The sequence below is a fragment of the Monodelphis domestica genome, chromosome X (assembly GCF_027887165.1).
Source record: "Monodelphis domestica isolate mMonDom1 chromosome X, mMonDom1.pri, whole genome shotgun sequence".
NCBI classification, from domain to species: Eukaryota; Metazoa; Chordata; class Mammalia; order Didelphimorphia; family Didelphidae; genus Monodelphis; species Monodelphis domestica.
Genome location: NC_077235.1, coordinates 48266570 through 48289470, shown reverse-complemented (window position 1 = coordinate 48289470; position 22901 = coordinate 48266570). Strand labels below are relative to the sequence as shown.

The 22901-nt window shown below is 41.5% G+C and overlaps 1 protein-coding gene across 8 annotated transcripts in view; it reads left to right on the top strand.

Annotated features, from left to right (window-relative positions):
* LOC103106770 (calphotin-like) overlaps positions 1-22901 on the top strand; it is an 84960-nt gene that overhangs the window by 12279 nt on the left and 49780 nt on the right. For 5 of the 8 annotated variants that reach the window (XM_056809706.1, XM_056809704.1, XM_056809705.1 and 2 more), the window contains exon 1: positions 20937-21536. The exons of 2 other annotated variants lie outside the window; for them this stretch is intronic. The gene's annotated coding sequence lies outside the window, so the exon portion shown is untranslated. Of the gene's footprint in view, positions 1-11735; positions 11870-20936; positions 21537-22901 lie in introns of those variants that run through there. One more of the 8 variants, XM_007507225.3, reaches the window with a different exon arrangement.

Genomic DNA, 22901 nt, shown 5'->3' with positions numbered 1-22901 from the left:
CTTCTCAGCTCTTGGATCCATTCACCCAACCATTTCCTGCTGGATTCCCCATCGGCCTCCACATTTAGCACCTATGGACAGGATGGACGAGCTAACATGAATCTTCATTTCTGCATAATTAGTATTTTTACAGGGCAAATTTTCAGGAATCCACTTACCTCAGAAGGGGAAATATCAAAATGACCTTGCTCATGGCCCAAAACTATGTCTCTTCCTTACACATGTAAAATTTAAAATTAATGTCAATAATAAAAATATTATATTTTAGGAGGTTTATTAATGATCATTAGAAATCAAGGAATAGAGAGGATACAAAATAAAGACCATGTGCCTATGACTGATCAGCCCATTTAAAATCCTCAAGCTTAGTTTACCACTGCCATCATGTTGGTTGCAAGCCCAAGAAAGAGGCCCAAGAGGACTGTCCACTCACTAATATCCTCTGTCTACAGGAAGTTTGTAATGGCAGGAAGTCAGTGGGCTCCCAGGAAATGTAGTTCTTTTTTAGGGTAACAGATTTTCAATTATACACACATCAACTGTAGATAGCATAGTACTATAGTATGGGACATCCAAGATGAAAAAGACCTTAGAACCCATAATGATAATAATGTGATGAGCTTGCTGGTGGAGTTGTAAACTGATCCAACCATTCTGGAAGGCAATTTGGAATTATATCTAAAGGGCTATATGGTTGTGTATATATATCCTTTGACCTAGCACTACTAGGTCTATATCCCAAAGATATTTTTTTTAATGGGAAAGGACCTACTTGTACAAAAATATTCATAGCTGCTCTTTTTGTGGTGGCAAAGAATTAGAAATTGAGATGTCCTTTGATTGAGGAACGGTTGAACAAATTATGGTATGTGATGGTGATGGAATACTATTGGGCTGGAAGGAATGATGAACTGGTGATTTCAGAAAGAACTGGAAAGACCTGTATGAACTGATGCAGAGTGAGATAAGCAGAACCAGGAGAACATTATACAAAGTAACTGCAATATTATGAAATGATCAACTGTGATAGACTCAGCTACTAACAGCAATACAATGATCCAGGACAATTCTTTTTTTTTTTTTTAAACCCTTACCTTCTGTCTTGGAGTCAATACTGTGTATTGGCTCCAAGGCAGAAGAGTGGTAAAGGCTAGGCAATGGGGACGAAGTGACTTGCCCAGGGTCACACAGCTAGGAAGTGGATCCAGGACAATTCTGAGAGACTTAGGTGAAGAAAGACTTATAAAAATGAATGCTGTCCACCTCCAGAGAAAGAACTGTTGAAGTAGGAATGCAGATGAAAACACATGATTTGTCACTTGTATGTTTGGGTATATGATTTGGGATTTTGGTTTTATAAGATTATTCACTTATAAAATGAACAATATGGAAATATATTTTGTATGATAATACATGTATAACCCAGATTGAATTACTTGTCAGCTCTGGGAGGGGAGTGGGAAGGAGAGAGGGAGACAAATTGGATCATTTAAATTTGGAAAACTTAGGTGGAAATTTGTTATTACATGTAATTGGTAAAAAAAAATAAAATAAGAATAAATAACAAGCATTTATATAGTGCTTACAAAGCATTTTATATCTATTAATAGACTCATCAAAAACTCTGCAGACATTGTTTTCCCCATTTTGTAAATGAAAAAACTGAGAGTCAAAGAGGTTTGGTGGGCTGCCCATGCATGGCCCCACGTCATGTAAATGTCAGAAGCAGCACATTCAGATTCCAAGCCCAACACACTACTGTACCAGACTGCCCAACACTCTCATTGCACAGATGATCAAACTGAGGCCCAGAAAAGCAAATTAGTCACCTCAAGTTACACTGTGAGTGAGTGAGTGAGTGTCCAAGCCTATATCCTCGCTCGTCATTTAAGAGTCTTACGAGCCTGTGTAAGCAGAGAATTTGGTCTCTTGGATTGATATTTGTCTGAGTTTCCTTGTGAAACTGGCTATCTCTTTGGTTCATTCCCCTGTATTTGTGTGTAAACACCCAAGTGGGGAGGTAGGAAACTAAGGTGTGGCCGAGTCAGCTTGGAAGACAGCCAAACTCACCCTGATGGCATCCAAACCCAAAGTAGACACCTACCCACCCTTTAAAGCCCAACTCCAATGCCATCTCATTTCAGGTCTACCATTTACTACCTATGTGTCTTCATCTCTCTGGGCCTCAGTTTCTTCCTCTATAAAATGAAGGAGGTTTGCATTAAATGGCCTCTGAGGTCAATTTATTTGGCAAAAAGATTATTAGTCTCTGTCTTTGAATTTATAGTTCAAAGCTTACCTCAGCCATTTTACCTATATTTATTAATTGTCGATTATACTCAACTAACCACAAAGATATCGATACCTTTTATTTGGGACCTGGGAAGGAATAGTAGGAATGGCTTTGAGCCTACTAATCTGAGCAGAACTTGGTCAACCGGGAACTCTTATTGGCAACAAATTGTCACTGCTCATGCTTTTGTGCTACTTTTCTTCATGGTTATACCCATTGGAATCGGGAGCTTTGGAAACTGATTAGTTCCTCTAATAATTGGTGCCCCAGATAGAGCATTCGCTCAAATAAATAATATAAGTTTCCGACTTCTACCTTCATTTCTCCTACTAGTAGCATCTTCAACAGTAGAAGCTGGCGCTGGTACAGGCTGAACCGTGTACCTCCCACTTGTAGATAATCTTGCCCAAGCTGGAGCTTCAGTTGCTTTAGCAATCTTTTCACTACACCTAGTGGTATTTCATCCATTCGGGGGGAGATGAATTTTATTTCCAGGATCGTTAATATGAAGCTCCCAGCAATCTCTCAATACCAAGCCCCGTTGTTTGCGTGATCCATAATAGTCACAGCAGCTCCCCCACTATTATCCCTACCAGTCCCAGCTGCAGGGATTACAATACTGTAGATACAGGCACCTATGATTCACCCCTATTTGTAATTGCCATCCCCCAGAGTCTCATATAGCGCGTTGTTTTGCATATCTTCTAATGTATTGACCATGAAATTGTGCTGCAGTTCTCTATGTCTCTATCTTAACTCCCCTCCCCCCAGATCGTGAGCTCCCTGGGAAACAGGGATGGAGAAGACAGATAAGACTTATCTAAGGTTTATATCTCCCCAGTACCTACCAACAGTACTCTGCTCCTAGTACGCATGTACTGATTGCAATTGGTGCAACTGGATTTAGAGCCTGCTTCTGCTAGTTGGATGACCTTGGACAAGTTCCTTCATAGATTCAGAGACCAAAGGGACTATAGGGATCATTTAGTCTCACTTCCCCTTATTTTACATTTGGGGAAACTAAGGCCCAGGGAGGAAAAGGTCATTTCCTCCATCTCCATCATTACTATAGCTATAGAACTTATGGACCCGGTTCTTGGATAAGTTATGCTAATTGGCTTCTTCCTTGGCAACATGCAAAGCAGGTTCTTATCTATATATGGTTGCATTTTGAGGAGTATCTTCATAATGGTTATTGGATTCCTATTACTTCCTTTTATATAAGTGAATTCCAACTACCCAATATAGCTGGCGGCATTGAAGAAATGTGGGCCAGGATCTTTATAATTAGCATTTGTTGGTGCTAACAAGTCCTATTGTTGTCGTTCAGTCATTTTTTCAGTCGTGTCTGACTCTTTGTGACCCTTTTTGGGGTTTTCTTGGTAGAGATACTGGAGTAGTTTTGTCATTTCTTTCTTCAGCTCATTTTGCAGATGAGAAAAGTGAGACAAACACGGTTAAGTGACTTGCCCAAGGTCACACAGCTAGTAAGTGTCTGAGGCTAGATTTGAACTTTGATCTTCCTGACTCCAGGCCTGGTGCTCCATTCACTGCACCACCTAGGTTCTATTATGTAAACTGTCAATTGTTTTAATTTTTTTCAGTACCAATCTTAAATTTAAAAAATATCTAAATAAACATATATGCTCTTCTAAAATCAACATCATTGTTACCACTTTAAAGCTGGAAGGGACCTCAGAGATCTTTAGTCTAACCATCTCATTTTACAGATGGGGAAACTGAGCTCAAAGAGTGGAAAGTGACTTGTCCAAGGGCATACCCATGTTGTATGTCAGAGCTGGGATTTGAACCTAATCCTCTTATTCCCTTTTCAGTAGATCTAGTGATAAAGAAGAGTAAGAGTATGAAAGGTTCTCTTTTGGGACCTCAGTTTACATATATATATATATATATATATATATATATATATAACTAAGGGATTAAATTATATGTTATTTTAGGTCCCTTCCAACTCAAATTCCCAAGGTCCTGCTTATAGAGTCATCAGAAATTGTAGAGCTCAGGGCAACCAGTTTCAAGTTTTGCCTACCTTATAAGGTATTATGTACCATCTGTATACTGATGATTCATAGGACTGTAAAATAGCCCTCCTTCACCCAACTAACTCTTCTCACAAAACAACAACTCAATGAAGAGCCTGGGGAACAATCAGAGAAATTAAACCTATTCTCAAACAAATGCAAGAATAGTTAACTATTTAAGGACCAGGTGCAGATAAATGTACTCTTTTTTCTTGGGGAAAGAGACCCCCAAATAAGAAATGGTACATGCCCTGCCTGGCACTGGGGATACAGTTTTCCCTTTCTGGATGACTTCAGCAGAAGCATCTTTTTTTTAAACCTTACCTTCTGTCTTGGAATACCAAATATGGATTCCAAGAAGACAGAAGAGCAGTAGGGGCTGCACAATTGGGGTTAAGTCACTTGCCCAGGGTCACACAGCTAGGAAAAATCCAAGGCCACATTTGAACTCAGGTCTTCCGGATTCCTGGTTTGGTGCTCTACCCACTGTGCCAGCTAGCTATCCCTCAGCTGAAACATCTTGACTGAGCCTACTTAAAAGGTACTTCTTTTTAAACCCTTAACTTCCGTCTTGGAATCATTACTGGGTATTGGTTCTAAGGCAGAAGAGTGGTAAGGGCTAGGCAATGGGAGTTAAGTGACTTGCCCAGGGTAGAGCTAGGAAGTATTTGAGGCTGAATTTGAACCCAGGACCTCCCATCTCTAGGCCTGGCTCTCAATCCACTGAGCTACCCAGCTGCCCCTTTAAACTTCTTGATGATGGATGAAGAACACCACTGATGATGCTCACTAAAAGGCCCTCAGAAAATGATGTCCTCATTGAAGCCTTTATTCTTTTTTTAAATTATGCTTTATTTTTTCCATCAGCAAAAATCCACCTTCTCATTCTATCATCCAACCCTTCCCCCCTGTCAATTTTTTAACCCTCCCCAGTTGAGAGCAAAAGAAAAAAAAAATCCATTACAAACATATAGTCAATGCAAACAAATTTCCACACTGGCCATGTCCAAAATAATATTTTTCTCATTTTCTGCCCCGAGTCCATCACTTCTATCTAAGGAGATGAGGAGCCTATTTCATCATTAATCCTCTAGAGTAGGGGTTGGTTATTACACTGATAAGAATTCCTTGTCCTTTCCAAATTGTTTGTTTCTACCATATTGTTGTCATTGTAGAAATTGTTCTGGTTCTGTTCACTTCACTATATTATCAGATCATACAAGTTTTCCCAGGTTTCTTTGAAACTATCCCCTTCATCATTTCTTACCACAAAATAGTATTCCATTACATTCCACAATTTGTGAATATCCCCTCTGATTCCCATTCTTTGCCACCTCAAAAGGGCTATCTTAAAAAAAAATCTTTAGAGTTTGTTTTGTTTAGTATGAATACCTTCCCTCCGATTCCCCCTTCTCATTTCTCCCCTTTCCCTCCTATTTCCCTTTTGAGTGAAATGTATTTCTGTACTCAACCGTGTGTGGATGTATTTTTCCTTTTAGCCAGTTCAGATGAACATGAGGTTGAAATGTCAGCTGTTCCCATCTACCCCAGACCTCCTTGTTTCTATAGACTTTTACTTGTTCGCTCTGATTATAGGAGATAATTTGTCCTAACCTTCTTTTCCCTTCACTTCCCCTCAACTCCCCTGGGTATTCCTCTTCCCCTCTCTTTCTGTTCCATTAATATCCACAAGACATAACACAATCACTCTCAAGCCTTGTATAATTAGATTCCCTCTATGAACGCTGATGATGATAGGCATCAGAGGGGACACATATCTTTTCATATTTCAATGTAAGTAGTTTATCCTTATTTATTCATGTTTTTATGTTTCTCTTCACTCCTGTGTTTAAGCTTCAAAATTTCTATATGGCACTAGTCTTTTCATTAGGAATACTTGGAAGTCCTCTATTTCATTAAAAATCCAGTTTTTCTCCCATAGTATTATATTCAGTTTTGCTGGGCAAATTATTTTTAGCAGCAATTCCCTATCCTTTGCCTTCTGGATTATTGTATTCCAAGTTCTCCTCCTACTGAATCGTGTGTGATCCTGACTGTGGCTCCTCAGTACTTCAATTCTTTCTTTATGTCTGCTTGCAGTATTTTTTCTTTGACTTGGAAGCTCTGGATTTGGCCCATAATGTTCCTGAGAGTTTTCATTTTGGAGTTTCTTTCAGGATTTGATAAGTGGATTTTTTCTATTTCTACTCCACCCTCCAGTTTCAAGAGACATGGGCCATTTTCTTGAAATAGGGTGTCTTGGTTCTTTTCTTGGTCATGGTGTTCAGATAGTTCACCTGGACCAGGCAAGACTTTCTTTCCAGAAGTACACAGATGGGGCAGCTGAGTGGCTCAGTGGATTGAGAGCCAGGACTAGAGATGGGAGGTGCTGGGTTCAAATCTGACCTCAGACACTTCCTATCAGTGTGACCCTGGACAAATTGCTTAATCCTTATTGCCTAGCCATTACCATTCTTCTGCCTCAGAACTGATACTTAATATCAATTCTAAGATCTAAGTTTAGGGTTTTAAAAAAAGTGCATAGAACCTAGCCCTAAAATCAAGTCCAAAGTAAAGAAATAGATTTCAGAGTAAGATTCACTCCCCAGGCTGATATTCATGATGCAGGAATTGAACCTCATATCTCTGCTTGTTGCTTCTCTGGGCACAGGTAGTCAGTCTCAACGTGCTTCTTAGTGGGGATATATTTGACATGAGTCTTGAAATCTGATGTCTAGACTCTTCTATGGGTCATGACTTTCAGGTGGCTCAATGATTCTTAATTTTTCTCCCACTTCAGTTGTTTTTACTATGAGATACTTTATATTTTCTTCTATTTTTCATTCTTTTGACTTTGTTTTAATATTTCTTGTTCTAAGGGGTCATTGGCTTTTATTTGGGTCATTCAAATTTTCAAGGAGTTTGTTGCTTGGACAAGAGTTTGTACCACTTACTCTTAACTATTAATTGCCTTTCCATTTCTTTGTTCTATAGTTCTTATTTCTTTTCTGTTTTTTTTTTCCCTTTAAGAATTCTCATTCAATTCATAAAAATATTTAAAATTTTTTTTAAACTCTTGCTTCATCTCTTCCAGGAATTCTAATTGAACTTCTGCCCAATCTGTGTTTTTCCCTGAGGCTCTGCTTGTAGATTTCTTCTGAGTTTGTTTCTTGGGTATCCCTGTCACTGTACTAGCATTTTTATACTGCAAGAATGGCAAATTAGATTATATAACATAAACTTGTAGTGGGACCCAGTCAGCACCACTTTGTGATTTTATCCAGCTTCATTTAGTAGCACAAGAGTAGGAGCAAGTGATGATGGGAATAATCTGAGACTGAGTGATATGACAAGGGGACAAGGGATTTGAGAGAAGATGATATAGAGTTGAACTGGTTCACCAAGATGAGGAAGGGGGGCCAAGGGTAGCTGGTACAGGGGTAATTGCCTAGGCTAGTACTGAGAGATGGACTGATTAGAGATCCCAGATAGAGACAAAGAACAGGGTTTACGGTTGCAGGGCAGAGGAAAAAGGGAGAGATGGAATGACAACAGATTGCAGTCAGATAAGGGAATTTCTGAGTTCTTAAAAATGGAAGTCATGTATTTGTGGGTGATGGAAAGATTATCTTTGTAGCTGAGGTGGGGTCATGAGAAATGAGTAGGTTGAGGAACTGGGAGGTTGGATGGTTTGAGGACATAATATTATATGTTGGAGGTCCTTAGTATGATGGCAAGATTTTTTTGGGGGGGGGGGATACTATGAGCCAATCCCTGAAGTCATTGAGGAAAAAAAAGGGGAGTGTCCTAAAGGTCTATGGACAACAACTACCAGAATTTTGATATGGGTTGAATGAACCTCAAAAGAGGAGAGATCACTGAGCACTGACCCCCACCTCCCCACCCAGCCAGTCTCTTCCCCTCCCAATCTGGACCTGTTGGTGTACTAGTTCAACTTTACTATAGCCTCTACACTTTTTTTTTTAAACCCTCACCCTCCATCTTAGAATCAATACTGTGTATTGTCTCCAAGGCAGAAGAGTGGTAAGGGCTAGGCCATGGGGGTTAAGGGACTTGCCCAGGGTCACTCAGCTAGGCAGTGTCTGAGGTCAGATTTGAACCCAGGACCTCCTGTCTCTAGGCCTGATTCTCAATGCATTGAACTACCTAACTGAACCCTATCCTCTACTCTTGAATCCCTTATCTGGTTGTTCTAATTGTCAGTCCCACCTTGCCAAGATCCAACCATCTACCTCCTACACTTTTACTTCTGTGCTGCAGGAAATCATGAAATCTTTTGACTGAATCCACTACCAATCTTTGTTATCTAATCTCAACTGGGCTCTCCCTGGATAAGGAAATCCTGTTCCAGGCCCTTGAAAGATTCCGTATGTATCCCAGGCTCCATGGAGGTTATTGCAAATCTCTTCTCTCCTTAATTAAGCTCCCCATAACACTCCATTCTTCCAAGGCTCAGGACTTGGTTGAACACTGAATACTTTGGGGAAAGTATTGAGGCTTTTTGCCAAGAGTTCCCTCTTCCCTCTTCATCTTCCCTCCCTCTGATGCCATTCCTCATGAGAGCCTCCTTGACTCCAGTCTCTGATGATATACATTATCCTTGATCCCATTACCTTCTATCTTTTTTTAAACCTTTCTCTTCTATCTTAGTATCAATTCTAAGACAGAAGAGCTGCAAGAGCCAGACATTTAGGGTTAAGTGACTAGCCCAGGGTCACACCACTAGGAAGTATCTGAGGCTAGATTTGAGCCCAGGTTTTCCCAATTCCAGGCCTGGCATTCTATCCACTGTACTACCTAACTGCTCTCCCTGTCTTCTTTGGAAGATTGCCCTCAATGTCATCTTTACTCTCTTGGTCTCATTGTCGCCCTAGCTATTGGCCTCCTCACTGCTGCCTATGAGCATGTTCATGTGTAAACTGTCTTTTATTTAAAAAAACTCTCTATATCCCATCATCTCCACTAGCCATTGTCCTGCCTGTGTCTCTCCTCCTTTCTTCAGCTAAACTCCTCAAAAAAAAAGTTATCTACACTCTTTTTTCTCTTATTCTCATCAAAACCCTTGGCAAAATGCTTTTTAAAGTTACCAATGATTTTTCTTAACCTTTACTTTCTGTCTTAGTATCAATTCTAAGGCAGAAAGTCAAGTGTGAGGCAAATGGGGTTAAGTGACTTGCCCAGGGTCACACAGCTAGGAAGTGTCTGAGGCCAGATTTGAACCTAGGCCCTCCCACCTCCAGGCTTGGTGCTCTATCCACTAGCCATCTGGCTGCCCCTCAATGATCTCTTTGCATCTCTAATGTCCTTTTCTTTTCTTTTTTAAAAATTAATTAATTAAGAAATTTTTTCCATGGTTACATGAATTCATGTTCTTTCCTTCCCCTCCTCCCTCTCCCCTCCCTGAACTGATGAACAATTCCACTGGGTTGTACATGAATCATTGTCAAAACCTACTTCCATATTATTAATATTTGCAATAGAGTGATCATTCGAAGTCAAAATCCCCAATCATATCCCCATCCAACTATGTGATCAATCACATTTTTTCTTCTGTGTTTCTGCTCCCACAGTTCTTCCTCTGAATGTGGATCATGTTCTTTCTCATAGATCCCTCTGGGTTCTTCAGGATCACTGCATTGTCACTAATGGAGAAGTCCATTACGTTCGATTGTACCACAGTGTATCAATCTCTGTGTACAGTGTTCTCCTGGCTCTGCTCCTTTCACTCTGCATCAGTTCCTGGAGGTCGTTCCAGTCTCCATGGAGTTCCTCCTGTTCATCTCTAATGTCCTTTTCTCTGGCCTTACACCTCTTCACTTCACTGGAGCCTTTGACACCTGACCCCCTTCTGCTTCTGGATATTCTCTGTCCTCTTAGTTTCTGTTAATCTGCTTTCTTGTTTCTCCCACCTATCTGAGTTCCTTCTCTGTGTTCTTTGCTGGGCCTTCTTCTATGTCACACCTATTATTGGTGATCTCATCTCTCAGGGATTCAATTGTCATCTGTAGAAATGTGATTTCCAGAGTTGTGTATTTAGTCTGATCTCCACCCTTTTGCAAACTCTTCCTCTAAAGGGGCCATCATTCTTCTAGTTTCTCAGGCTCATAATCTCGGCCTTGTCTTCCACTCTTCTCTTTCCCCACATGTCCAATTAGTCAACAAATCTTGTAAGCTGGGTTTGGACATCCCCTTGTCTTAACTCATTTGACAACTACCCTGGTTCAGCCACTCATCACCTCTTATTTGGACTATTGTGGGAGCCTCCTGACTGGTTGTCTTGTCTCCACCTTTCACTCTGCTGGCAAAGCAATTTTCTTAAAATGTAAGACTGAACATGTCAGCCTCCCACTATGTTGACTATAGTGGCTCCCTGTTTCACTGAGAATCAAATAGAAACTCCTCTGTTTGTAAATTTAAAACTCTTTTTAACCCAGCCCCTTCCTGATTTTCAGTATTTTATTTTAATTAATTTTCTTTTTAAACTCTGACTTTCTGTCTTAGAATAATTACTGTGCATTGGTCCCAAGGCAGAAGAGTGGTAAGGGCTAGGTAATGGGGGTCAAGTGACTTGCCCAGGGTCACACAGCTGGGAAGTGGCTTAGGCCAGATTGGAATCTAGGACCTCTCATCTCTGGGCCTGGCTCTCAATCCACTGAGCCACCCAGCTGCCCCTTTCCATACACTATGGTCACTCATACCAGCCTACTTGCTGGTCCTTACACAGGACATGTCCAGCCCTCATCTTTGTGCCTTGATACTGTCTGTTATGCTCCATGATTTCTACTTTATAGGATTCCTCTCTTCCAAGACATGCTTCCTTCTCTCAGACATCTTTCCTAAACCTACAGCCTCTTGGGCCTATGAATAGATCTGTATGGACATGGATCTCTATGGAGATATCGTTTTTCCTCCTCCATTAGAATTCAGATTCCTTAGAAACTGGCTATTTGGGCTTTTTCTTTGTTCCCTCTAGTGCTGGCATGTTGTTAAGAGTAATAAATGCTCATTGATCATGTAATTGGTTAAAATTGAATTTTGTTAAGGGGAGAGATACAATTTTCCTTCCCTACAGTTGATTCCATTCCAGAATCAACCAATAAATCATGCATTTATTAAGTACCTACTATGTGCTAGGCACTAGGCTAAGCACTGGGGATACAAAGAAGAAAAACCAAACCCTGTTCCTGCTCTCCAAGAGTTCATAATCTAATAGGGGAACAGGAAGGAAGAAGAAATGATATAGAGTTCCATTATCAACCAAAAAATTATACATAGTAGAAACTAGGGCTAATCAGCAGAGGAAGTACAAAAGGCTTTGTGAGGAATCTGAGATTTCAGCTGTGCCTTGGAGGAAGTGACGGAATATAGGAGTTGGACAGAGATAAAGAGGGAAAGGATTCCAGGCCTGGGGGAAGACAGCCAGTGAAAATGTACCCAGTTGGGAAGTGGAACATCTTCTGCAAGAAACAGCAAGGAGGCTAAAATCACCAGCTGGATCATGGAATATATGCAGGTGAGGTATGAAATATAAGAAAACTAGAAAGATAGGAGAGGGCTGGGTAATGAAGGGTTTCGAATGCCAAGTAGAAGATTTTGTATTTGATGCTGAAGTTGAGAGGGAGCCACTGGGCTCTTCTTATATTGCAGAGTGACATGGGCAGGACTGTCTTTTATCCATCTATCTATCTATCTATCTGTCTGTCTGCTTGTCTGTCTATCCATATGTCTGTCTGTCCATCTGTCTATCCATCCATGTAGCTATCTATCCATTTAGCTATCTTTCTTTCTTTCTTTCTTTCTTTCTTTCTTTCTTTCTCTCTCTCTCTCTCTCTCTCTCTCTCTCTCTCTCTCTCTCTCTCTCTCTCTATGTGTCTGTCTATGCATTCATTTATTTATTTATTACCAATTACATGCAACAACAAACTTCCACACAAATTTTCCCAAGTTATATGACTGAATTTATCTCCCTCTCTTCCCTCCTTTCCCTCTTCCAGTCCTGGCAGGCCATTCCACCTGGGTTATATGTGTATCATCATCACATAAAACCTTTCCATATTGCTAATTTTGAAGTGAATAATCTTATAAACCTCAAACCCCAAAACAAAAACCCAAAGAAAGAAGTGATCAATAAAGCATCTGCTTTTGTCTGCATTCTACCTCCAACAGTCCCTTCTCTGGTGGTGGAGATTGTTCTTTCTTCTAAGTCCCTCAGCATCATCCTGGATCATCATATTGCTGAGAGTAGCTGAGTCTCTCCCAGTTGATCATTCCATAATGTTGCTGTTACTATGTACAGTGTTCTCCTGTTTCTGTTTATCTCACTCTGCTTCACAGGACTATCTTTTAGCGAGGTGGGTCTGGCAGCTGAGTGAATTGGGACTGGAAGAGGGAGAGACTGGAAGCAAAGAGACAATTGTAGTGCAGTAGTCTGGGTGGAGGTGCTGAAGGTCTCTACCTGGGCAGAGGAGTGAAGAGGGTGTGTTCAGGAAACTCCAGAGGTTTGAGTTTACTGTACTTGGCAATAGTCTGGCTATGGAGGAGACATGTAGCTTGTAAGGCTGGGTGACTGTAAGGATGGAGGAGCCCTCAATGGTGATAGGAAGTTTAGGGAGAGGGGCTGACTTGGGGGAAAAGAGACTCAGGTTTTGGACAGGTTGAGTTGAAGATAATGTCTAATGAGCAATTGCAGGTATGAGCCTTGGAGTCAGAAATGAGGTCTGGTTAAGTAGATCTAAGAACCATCTGCCTAGAGATGCTAGTTGAGTCCAAAGGAGTTGATGAGATCACTAAGTGAAATAATATAGAAGGATCAGAGGAGAGGACACAGACAGTTAGAGGGCATGATTCAAATGAAGATCTGGCAAAGGAGACTGAGAAAGAATAGTCAGACAGGGAGGGAGAGAACCAGGAGATTGTAACTTCATCAAAAAACTAGGGAGAAGGGGGCAGCTGGGTGGCTCAGTGGATTGAGAGTCAAGCCTTGAGACCAGAGGTCCTGGGTTCCAATGTGACCTCAGACACTTCCCAGCTGTGTGACCCTGGCCAAGTCATTTCATCCACATTGCCTAGCTCTTCTGCCTTGGAACCCATGCACTGTGTTGAGTCTAAGATGGAAGGCGAGGGGTTAAAAAAACACCTGGGAAGAATAGAATGATTAGTAATGTCAGATGATGATAGAGAAAGGCCACACCTAATGACTGGACAATTTAAGAGATCACTTGTAACAATTGAGAGAGTTGATCCAGTTGAATAATGAGTTTAGAAGCCAAACTGTAAAGAGTTAAAAAGTTAAAAAGAGGGAGAGGAGAGGTGGAGACATCTTTTGTAGAAGGTCTTCTCCTGGAGTTTGATCACAAACAGAGGAGAGACATGAGGCAATAGTTAATAGGGATGGGTGATTCAAGTAAGGATCTTTGGAGGCTGGAGAAGATAGAAGTGTGTTTCTAGGCCCCCTTTTCCCTAAAGGGTAGCAAGTTTGTCTACGAAACTTAAATGTTTGGAGGCAGCTAGGTGGATAGAGCACCAGGTCTTGAGATGGGAGGTCCTGGGTTCAAATTTGACCTCAGATACTTCCCAGCTGTGTCCATTGCCTAATCATTACCTCTCTTCTGCCTTGGAACCAACACACAGTATTGACTTGAAGACGAAAGGTAAGGGTTTCATTAAGAAGGAAAAAAATATATGTATATGTATATGTATTGTCAACTAGAAAAAACAGAACTATTAAATAGTCAAAAATCACTCTTTAATCAAGGGAAAAGGGGTTAGCGCTGCTACTACGACAACAGAGCTGCTTTCCAAGACTGCACAGTCAAGACGCCCTGGTCACCAGCCCCTGGGAGTGCCACCGACTCAGGATGGGCTCCGAGGAACAAAAGAACTTGGGGAACCTATGTACCACTCTAGATGACCTGGGGGCTTTAGGATTAGAGGGACAGTTGATTGACTTTACAATGGTGAGAAAGGAAAATGAGGAGTTCCAGACAGGAATACTAGTGAGGGGCTGATGCCCCACAATGGACACAAAAGAGAAAGACTTAGCCTAGGGCTGGGTCACCTTGGTCATGGACCTTAGCCTAGGGGGAGAAACCATTGGGACAAAAGGGATGTTCAATATTGGATGGGATTAGCTGTTCCCACCCAAACTACCAGGAAGTTCACTGTCTGATGAAGAGGGACCTTCCCTCAGGGGGAAACCTCTCCTGTGACAAGGTCAAAACCTGGGGTTTCTACACTCAGACTAAATAAACTGGGGATCTCTATTTCCAGCTCCTCCACAAGAGCTGTTCATATCCTCTCAGCTCTCCAATCTCCCCGAATGCATCTATCTGTTTCCGTAGGCTCAGAGAACCAGACTTGTAGAACTGGTCCAAGCCTTTCAGGGTGGAGAAGAGGAAACTGAGGCTGGGGAAGTCCAAGGCACACCTGGGATTTGAGGGCTGCGGTGTAGTGTGCTAGGCCCGACTCCAGCCTTTCTAGGGTCTGGAACAAAAGGAGACACTCAGTGAACAAAAAGCTATTTCCTTAATAATAGCAAGCGGAGCCTATTGAGCTTGGATGCTGCTGTCACTTCCCAGCCTCCACATTTGCCATGGTTACGGCAGGCCTGCGTCACACCTATTGAGCTGCCTACCTTTTGTCGCAGGCTTAAGCCTTTGTCTGCCAAGCTATTAGCTTTCCAAGACAGTTTCGCTACCTTTTAAGGCAAGACTGGCCTGGCCTGTGTTCCTCCCACACAATCCATTTAGTCCATTCTCTTGTTCTGGAGAGGACAAAATGGATCCAGCCGCAGGGAGGAGAAGGGGCTCAGGCCCAGCGGACGGACGCCTGGCACCAGCTCGTGTCACAGGTGTGCCACCAACTCCCCAGTAAGCCCTGCTTCACTTCAGGCCTGGAACAGCGCCTCACACGTAGGAGGGGCTTAATAAATGCATTGGATCCGATCAGTGCAGGCCAAACTGTGCTGCTGCAAGGAATGAGCGGCAATGCAATCAGGTAGAGAATTCCCAGGTGAGCTGCAAAAGGAGGCGCCTCGTTCCTCCAAAACCCTGGAGGAGCAGCTTTCCTGGGAACAACAACAAAAAAAGCTGCAAAATGGAATTTTTAAATTCAGAGCAAAACCCAGGCCCAGGAATGAATTCTTTCCTGTGGTAATGCTGCCACCTAAAGGCCAATCATTAGAACTGCAGAAAGAAAGGGCACTGTGGTGGGAAGAAGCGGGCGGTATTTTTTTACATATAGCAATGGCGACATCTGCTGATAAGTAGGAAAATTACACATTGAGGATAGTACAAGTATTTGCAGAAAATGCTAGGCCCAGTTCTCTCCTATCACAGGCCTTCCACAATGTATTTCTCTTTCAGTGGCTTTCCAGGCACAATTCTTCCTCCCTCCCTCCCTCCCTCCCTCCCCCCCTTCCTTCCTTCCTTCCTTCCTTCCTTCCTTCCTTCCTTCCTTCCTTCCTTCCTTCCTTCCTTCCTTCCTTCCTTCCTCCCTCCCCCCTCCTTCCTCCTAGATTTTGAAGTTTTTAAATTAAAATTTTTATCACTCCCTCCAAATCCCTTTCTTCTTCTTCTTCTAATAGAGAATGAAAGGAAAAGAAAAACCTTGTAATTAAACAGATTGAAGCAAGCAAGACAAATTTCTAATTGCCCATGTCCAAAAGAACATATAAGCACATATACATATAGATTTTGCTTTGCTCTTCAAGTCTATCACCTCTCTATTAGGAAGTGTGTAGCATGTTTCATCATACGTCCTCTGGAACTATAGTTGGTCATCATGGTGATTAGAGTTTCTAAGTTTTTCTTTCCCTTTTTCTTCTTGCTATTCATTCATATACTACATCTGTGACTTCACTTGGGGTTTTCTTGGCAAAGATACTGGAGTGGTTTGCCATATCCTTCTCCAGCTCAATTGAGAGATGAGGAAACTGAGGTAAACTGGGTGAAGTGACTTGCCTAGGGTCACATAGCCATGAAAATGTATTTTCAGTGTTCTCATGGTTCTATTTACTTTACATTAATTCATTCAATGAATTTCCTAAGTTTCTCTGAAACCATCCCCTTCATTATTTCTGCTGTATAATATTATTCTATCTCATTTATATACTTTATATACTTATTCAACTATTCCCCAATTTATGAGCACCCCCTAACCCCTGCCCCAGATTTCCATTCTTTACTATGTTAAAAAGAACTGAAATATTTTTGTGTATCTGTAGAGTTGTTTTTGCTTATGGCTAATTCCTGCCTTATCTCCCTTCCCTCTTCTACCCTTTCTGTCCTATTTGTCTGTGGAATGAAATGTATTTCTGTCCCTAGTTGTGTGTATTTTTCCTTCTTTTCCCCAGTGCAGATGAAAGCAAGGTTAAAGGGCTAGCCACTCCTTTCTCCTCCTTCTCCTTGTTCTTATGACCTTTTACTAGCTCAGTTTGATTATGTAAGATGATTTTCCCCAACCTTCCTTTCCTCATCCCTCTCTCCCCAAGTCTTTTTCTCTTCCTCTCTGTTTTCTTTTTTCTTTTAAAATCAAGTCAGAACTAAAATCCTTTTCAGGTGCTTCTATCTAATGAAGACTCCATCTCAAGACTCTTCATGTCAATGATAAGGATCACAGGGGCATAGATATCATATGATTATTCATTCAGGTTAACTTTTAAAGTTTCTCTTAACTCCTCTGTTTCAACTTCTAAGTTTCTATACAGCACTGATCTTTTCATCAGGAATGATTGGAAGTCCTCTATTTCATGAAGAGTCTAGTTTTTTTCTCCTGTAGAATTGTACTGTTTTGCTGGGTAAGTTATTCTTAGTTGTAAACCTGTAACTCCAAGCTCTCCATTCCTTTTGAGTGCTACTTGTGAAATCATTTGTGATCCTGATTGTGGCTCCTCAGTGTCTGAATTCTTTCTTTCTAGCTGCTTAGAGTATTTTTTCCTTGACTTTTTTGGAGTTTCTTTTTTTTTAAACCCTTCCCTTCTGTCTTGGAATCACTACTGTGTCTTGGCTCCAAGGCAGAAGAGCAGTAAGGGCTAGGCAATGGGGGTCAAGTGACTTGCCCAGAGTCACACAGCTAGGAAGTGTCTGAGGCCAGATTTTAACCCAGGACCTCCCATCTCTAGGCCTGGCTCTCAATCCACTGAGCCACCCAGCTGCCCCCTGGTTTCTTTCAGGAAATGACTAGTATCTTCCTTTCTATTTATATTCTACCCTCTGGGTCTAAGAGCTCTGGGCAGTTTTCCTTTATGATTTCTTGAAATATGATGGCATTTAGGTAATCCATGATTTTTCACTTCTCAATCTGTTTTACAGGTCAGTTGTTTTTGCTATATTTTTCGTGTTTTTTTCCCCCTTTCCCCAGTCTTTTGATTTGAGTATTTCTTGTCTCATGGGATCACTGGCTTCTATTTTGGTCCCTTTGAATTTTCTGCAAACTAGTTCTTTGGGCTGGCTTTTGTACCTCTTATGCCAAGCTGTTAATTCTTTTTCCAATTCTTTCAAAGCTCTCATTTCTTTTTAAAAAATTTTCCTCTAATTCTCCCATTCCATTAAAAAAAAACTTTTAAAAAAGGATACTGCATAATTAGAAAAATTTGGACTCCATGTCCCAAAATTCTTTTCTTGTCCCAAGAATCCTTTTCCAATTTGTTCATGTTTGCATTTGTTATGTTTGTATATAAGTTTTGGGCAATGCCTTCCTTGCCCTCTTTTTTTTTCCACTTGCGAGGCTGGGTGAGCTTTCTCTGTTTTAGTTTCCTTTTGCTTCAAGTTAAATATTAATAAATATTATTAAATATAATATTTGGAGTATTGAATATTAATTTTTAAAATTTACAATACACATTTAAATCAAGGAAATTTATTGAGCATTTACTACATATAATGCACTGCTAATAATGGAATATACATATGAAAACCTTAATTATTCATTATATCATCATCATATTTCTATAGCTCAAGACTGAAAATTCATACAATAAACAACCTTGGTTCCAAGGCAGAAGAGTGGTAAGGGCTAGGCAATGGGCGTTAAGGGACTTGCCCAGGGTCACTCAACTGGGAAGTGACTGAGGCCAGATTTGAACCCAGGACTCTGTCTCTAGACCTGACTCTCCATCCACTGAGCTACCCAGCTGCCCCCAGCTGACGTCACTCAGTTATTTTAGAGCCATTCTCTTTTTCTGAGCTTGTATTTTGAGCATCCCTATCACTGTAATAGATTTTTATGTTGGAATTCTTTTTTTGTTTACTTAATCTGCCAGCACACTACCTGACTTCAGATTTTGTGTTAAGGTTAGGCTCTGGGCTGCTCCTGGGGGTATTGAGGGGTATGTTATTGCAAGATCTCAAGGACAGCTCAGGCAGGGGTACTCCAAGCTTTCAGTGCTCCCAAAGTGATCTGATCCAGGGCTCAGTCTGATCACTGCCCCCCACTCAATGATTTAGAGCTTTAGAGTGTAACTTTGCATGATTTTCCCCTAAAGCCTTTCATTAAGGTCATTGAAAAGACTCAGAGAAGTGGTCCTTGATGGAGTGACTGGAATCCTAGAGTGGCTAAGGAAAATTTGACTTTAGTTTCTGCTTCTGCCCCTTGCTGAGTGCACTAAGGCAAGTCACAACCTCTGAGCCTCAGTTTTAACATCTAGAAAATGAGGGGATGCTACACAGTGGCCTCATGATGTAGTGAAAAGAGCACTGGATTGGGGATTAAAGGACCTGTGTTCAAATCCCAGCTCTGGGGGAAGCTAGGTACCTTGGTGGATAGGCCTGGAGTAGGGAGGAGGACCTAGTTTCAGATTTGTCCTCACTTCCTAGCTGTGTGACCCTGGGCAAGTCACTTAACCCTATTTTCCTAGCCCTTGTCTTTCTCTTTTAGAGTTGTTATTAGGACATGAAATAAGGTATTAAAAATAACAACCAATTCAGGGAGTAGGTCAATAGTGAAGTAACCATCACTTGCATTAGTGTTCAGTATCTTTTTGTATGGCTGGAGGGATTGTTTGATTCTACATGATTATCTACATAATACCCCAAATCATTCAATTTTATGTTTTAAAATTTCACTTAAATAATAGAACTTTTAGAAAACCCTTCCCTTCTGTCTTGGAATCACTACTGTGTCTTGGCTGCAAGGCAGAAGAGCAGTAAGGGCTAGGCAATGGGGGTCAAGTGACTTGCCCAGGGTCACACAGCTGGGAAGTGTCTGAGGCCACATTTGAACCCAGGACCTCCAGTCTCTGGACTTGGCTCTCCATCCACTGAGCCACCCAGCTGCCCTCAAATAATACAATTTTTAATAAGCTACCCACCATGAAGTTAATTCCTCCTAAAGCCAAGTAGATGATTATAATAAATCAAAATCATTTATAAGTGCTTTAATCATTGTTTCTTGTCCAGTGAGACTTAAATCCACGTGTTGCATTATATTTTCTGGTACCGTATTCCTGGAAAGATGTTACATTTCTCATTTTTCTAAAATAGAAAGCATCCAAACTTATCTGTCTCAATCAGATCTTCAATGTGAGATTCATGCTTTCCACTACCAGGCTTTACATTTTCCAGAGCTCTTATGGTAGAGTTAATTACTTTGTGCACTTTCTTAATGGTAGCTGATCATGAGTGCAGTGTAGTTGAAAGTAATGAAAATTCTTCAAGAATGTCAATGTTGCAAGAAATTAATGTTAGCTAATCTCTTTGCCCAACTGGAATAAGAGTAAGAATGAGAAAAATGCACATCGAGTGCAAGATATGGGTGCCAATCAGCTCAGAAAGTACATACATTCCATCTATCCCGGGTCCCACTGCTTGAACCATTTTAATCATTTCAGTTTCAGGTTCTAAAGTTCTATAGTTTCTAGCTCAGTTTAAATTTTTTTTTATTGTTGATTGGAGTTATAGGGCATACACTTTATCTAGAAATATATATATGTATATATATATATTTTTTTTTTCCTTAATAAAACCCTCACCTTCTGTTTTGGAATCAATACTGTGTATTGGCTCCAAGGCAGAAGAGTGGTAAGGGATAGGCAATGGGGGTCAAGTGACTTGCCCAGGGTCACACAGCTGGGAAGTGTCTGAGGCCAAATTGGAACCCAGGACCTCCCATCTCTAGGCCTGGCTCTCAGTCCACTGAGTCACCCAGATGGCCCCTGTTTTTGTTTAAAAAAAAAAAATTCTCATCTTCCATCTTAGAATCAATACTGTGTATCAGTTCCAAGGCAGAAGAGTGGTCAGGGCTAGGACATGTGGGTTAAGGGAGTTGCCCAGGGTCACACAGCTGGGAAGTGTCTGAGGCCAGATTTGAATCCAGGACCTCCTGCCTCTAGTAGGTCTGATTCTCAATCCACTGAGCCACTCAGCTGCCCCTTGCCTTTGTTTTTTTAAATACTTTCTTTCAGTGTTAGAATCCATACTATGTATTGGTTCTAATACAGAAGAGTGATAAGGGCTGGGCCATGAGGGTTAGGTGACTTACCCAGGGTCACACAGGAAGTGTCTGAATCTAGATTTGAACCCAGGGCCTCCCATCTCTAGGCCTGGCTCTCCATCTACTGAGCCACCCAGATTCTAAAATATAGAAATATTTTAAAATTGTTAGCTTGTTTTATTTCAGATATTGAATCAAGTGATAGCTGCGATTGATGATTTACAATGTCAAATGATGATTTGAGGATCATTTTCTAAAGCACTTCACAGTTACTGTAGGCTGTCTTCCCAGCACTTTATTTGTGCTTTAAGAAGAAACAATTAAATTTGAGGTCAAATATTCAGCATTAGACCCATAGTCATTTCAAGTATGCAATAAGGTATGACAAGGACACTCTGCTCACATTGACACCAATTAATAACTTTCCTGATGCTAGGGCGTATTGAACTGGACACTGTCTATTTCATAATAACCTTGCCAAATTCCTGAAAATTTAACAACCAGCTTCAAGCAAATTTGCTTCAATTGAGCCTGTTTGTATCTAGTTTGTCCATAGTTGTTGCCTTTGTCATCCCCATCACATTCCACTGTGAGGTCCTTGAGAAGAATGTCTCTTTGCCTTTCCCAGCATCTCTAGCATTTAGTCCAGTGGCAGGCAGGGGCACCAAAACAAAACCAAGCAACCCTGGGGACTCCGTGCAGCTGGGTGTGTGGGATTTGGCTCCAAGGAGAGGGCTACTCGCTCCATTCAGGTAAGCTTGGCTGAAATCTTTCAGGCTTCTCTTACAGGCAGAATCACTGTTCCCAGGCCCTTATGCTCTAGCCTGGGGAGGAAGGATTGTGTCAAAGCCATCATAACTGATGTCTGTGGCTGGGACACCCCCAAACCCCTGCTGCCCTCTCCCCTATCAGGGGCCCAGTTCACCATCTGCCCTTCTGTGCAGATCAATATAATCCTTGGCAGCTCTAAATCTAGGGTCCTAGGGCCTAATGAATGTTCCTAGAAGGGAGGAGTTGTTTGGCTGTCTGCTCATGAGCATTCATTATTTCTAAAAGAAATGGATTCATAGAAAAAAGAAATACATGCTTGCAGGAGATTTAGAACTTTCTCAGTTTTGCCAGGAATGCCGGTGGCCTGCCTGAGACTTTATGCTCTTTCCCCTGGGTCCCACTGCAGTACCCTCCCGCTCCCCTTTCTTGGATCACTCTAGGGTATGGTATGCAGCATTTTTATTATTGTCTTTTATTTTTTTATTTTAATTTTTTTAGGCAATGGGGGGGGACTTGTCCAAGGTCACACAGCTGGGAAGTATCTGGGGTCAAATTTGAACCCAGGACCGCCTGTCTATAGGCCTGTCTCTCAATCTAGGGTATGCATTATGCTAATACCCTTGCTTAATTCCTGGCTGATCCAGCCCAATTTACTCCATCCAGGTCCCTTGACAATAGGGACTCTTTCTGTCTTTGTTAAAGCTCCTTCCCTAGTTCCCATTCTCTTAGTTCTGTATGTCTCCTCCTAAACTCCTGGAGGACTAGGCTTGTTTCATTTTAAGCCTCCCCCCTCCTCCCAAGTGTGACCCACCAGTAGCGGCGGGCCAGCCTTGGAGTCCGGAGGACCTGGGCTTAAATTTTACATTCCATACAGACGAGTTGTGTCACTGTAGACCAGTTAAGCTGTCTGGATCCTGACATTTTCCAAGTTCGGTAAGTTGCCGATTGAGTTTCCGATACGGCGAAGTGAAATCACAGGCCTTGAAGTCGTAAAATGATAACTAGATCTATCTATCGCTAGAGCCAAGAAGGCATCCATTGAAATGGATAAAGAAAGAAATCAAGAATTTAAAAAAAGAACTCACTCAGTTGCAATTTCCTAAAAATTCGCCAGAGGCCGCTGTTGGATTTTCATGAAGAACACCAGTCGGAAAAAAAAAAAATTCGGTGGCTCAGTGGATTAAGAGTCAGACTTAGGGATGGGAGGTCCTGGGTTCAAATATGACCTCAGACTCTTCCTAAGTGACCCTGGGCAAGTCCCTTAAGCCCTATTGCCTAGCCCTTACCGCTCTTCTGCTTTAGAACCAATACACAGTATTGATTCTAGGACGGAAAATGAAGGTTTA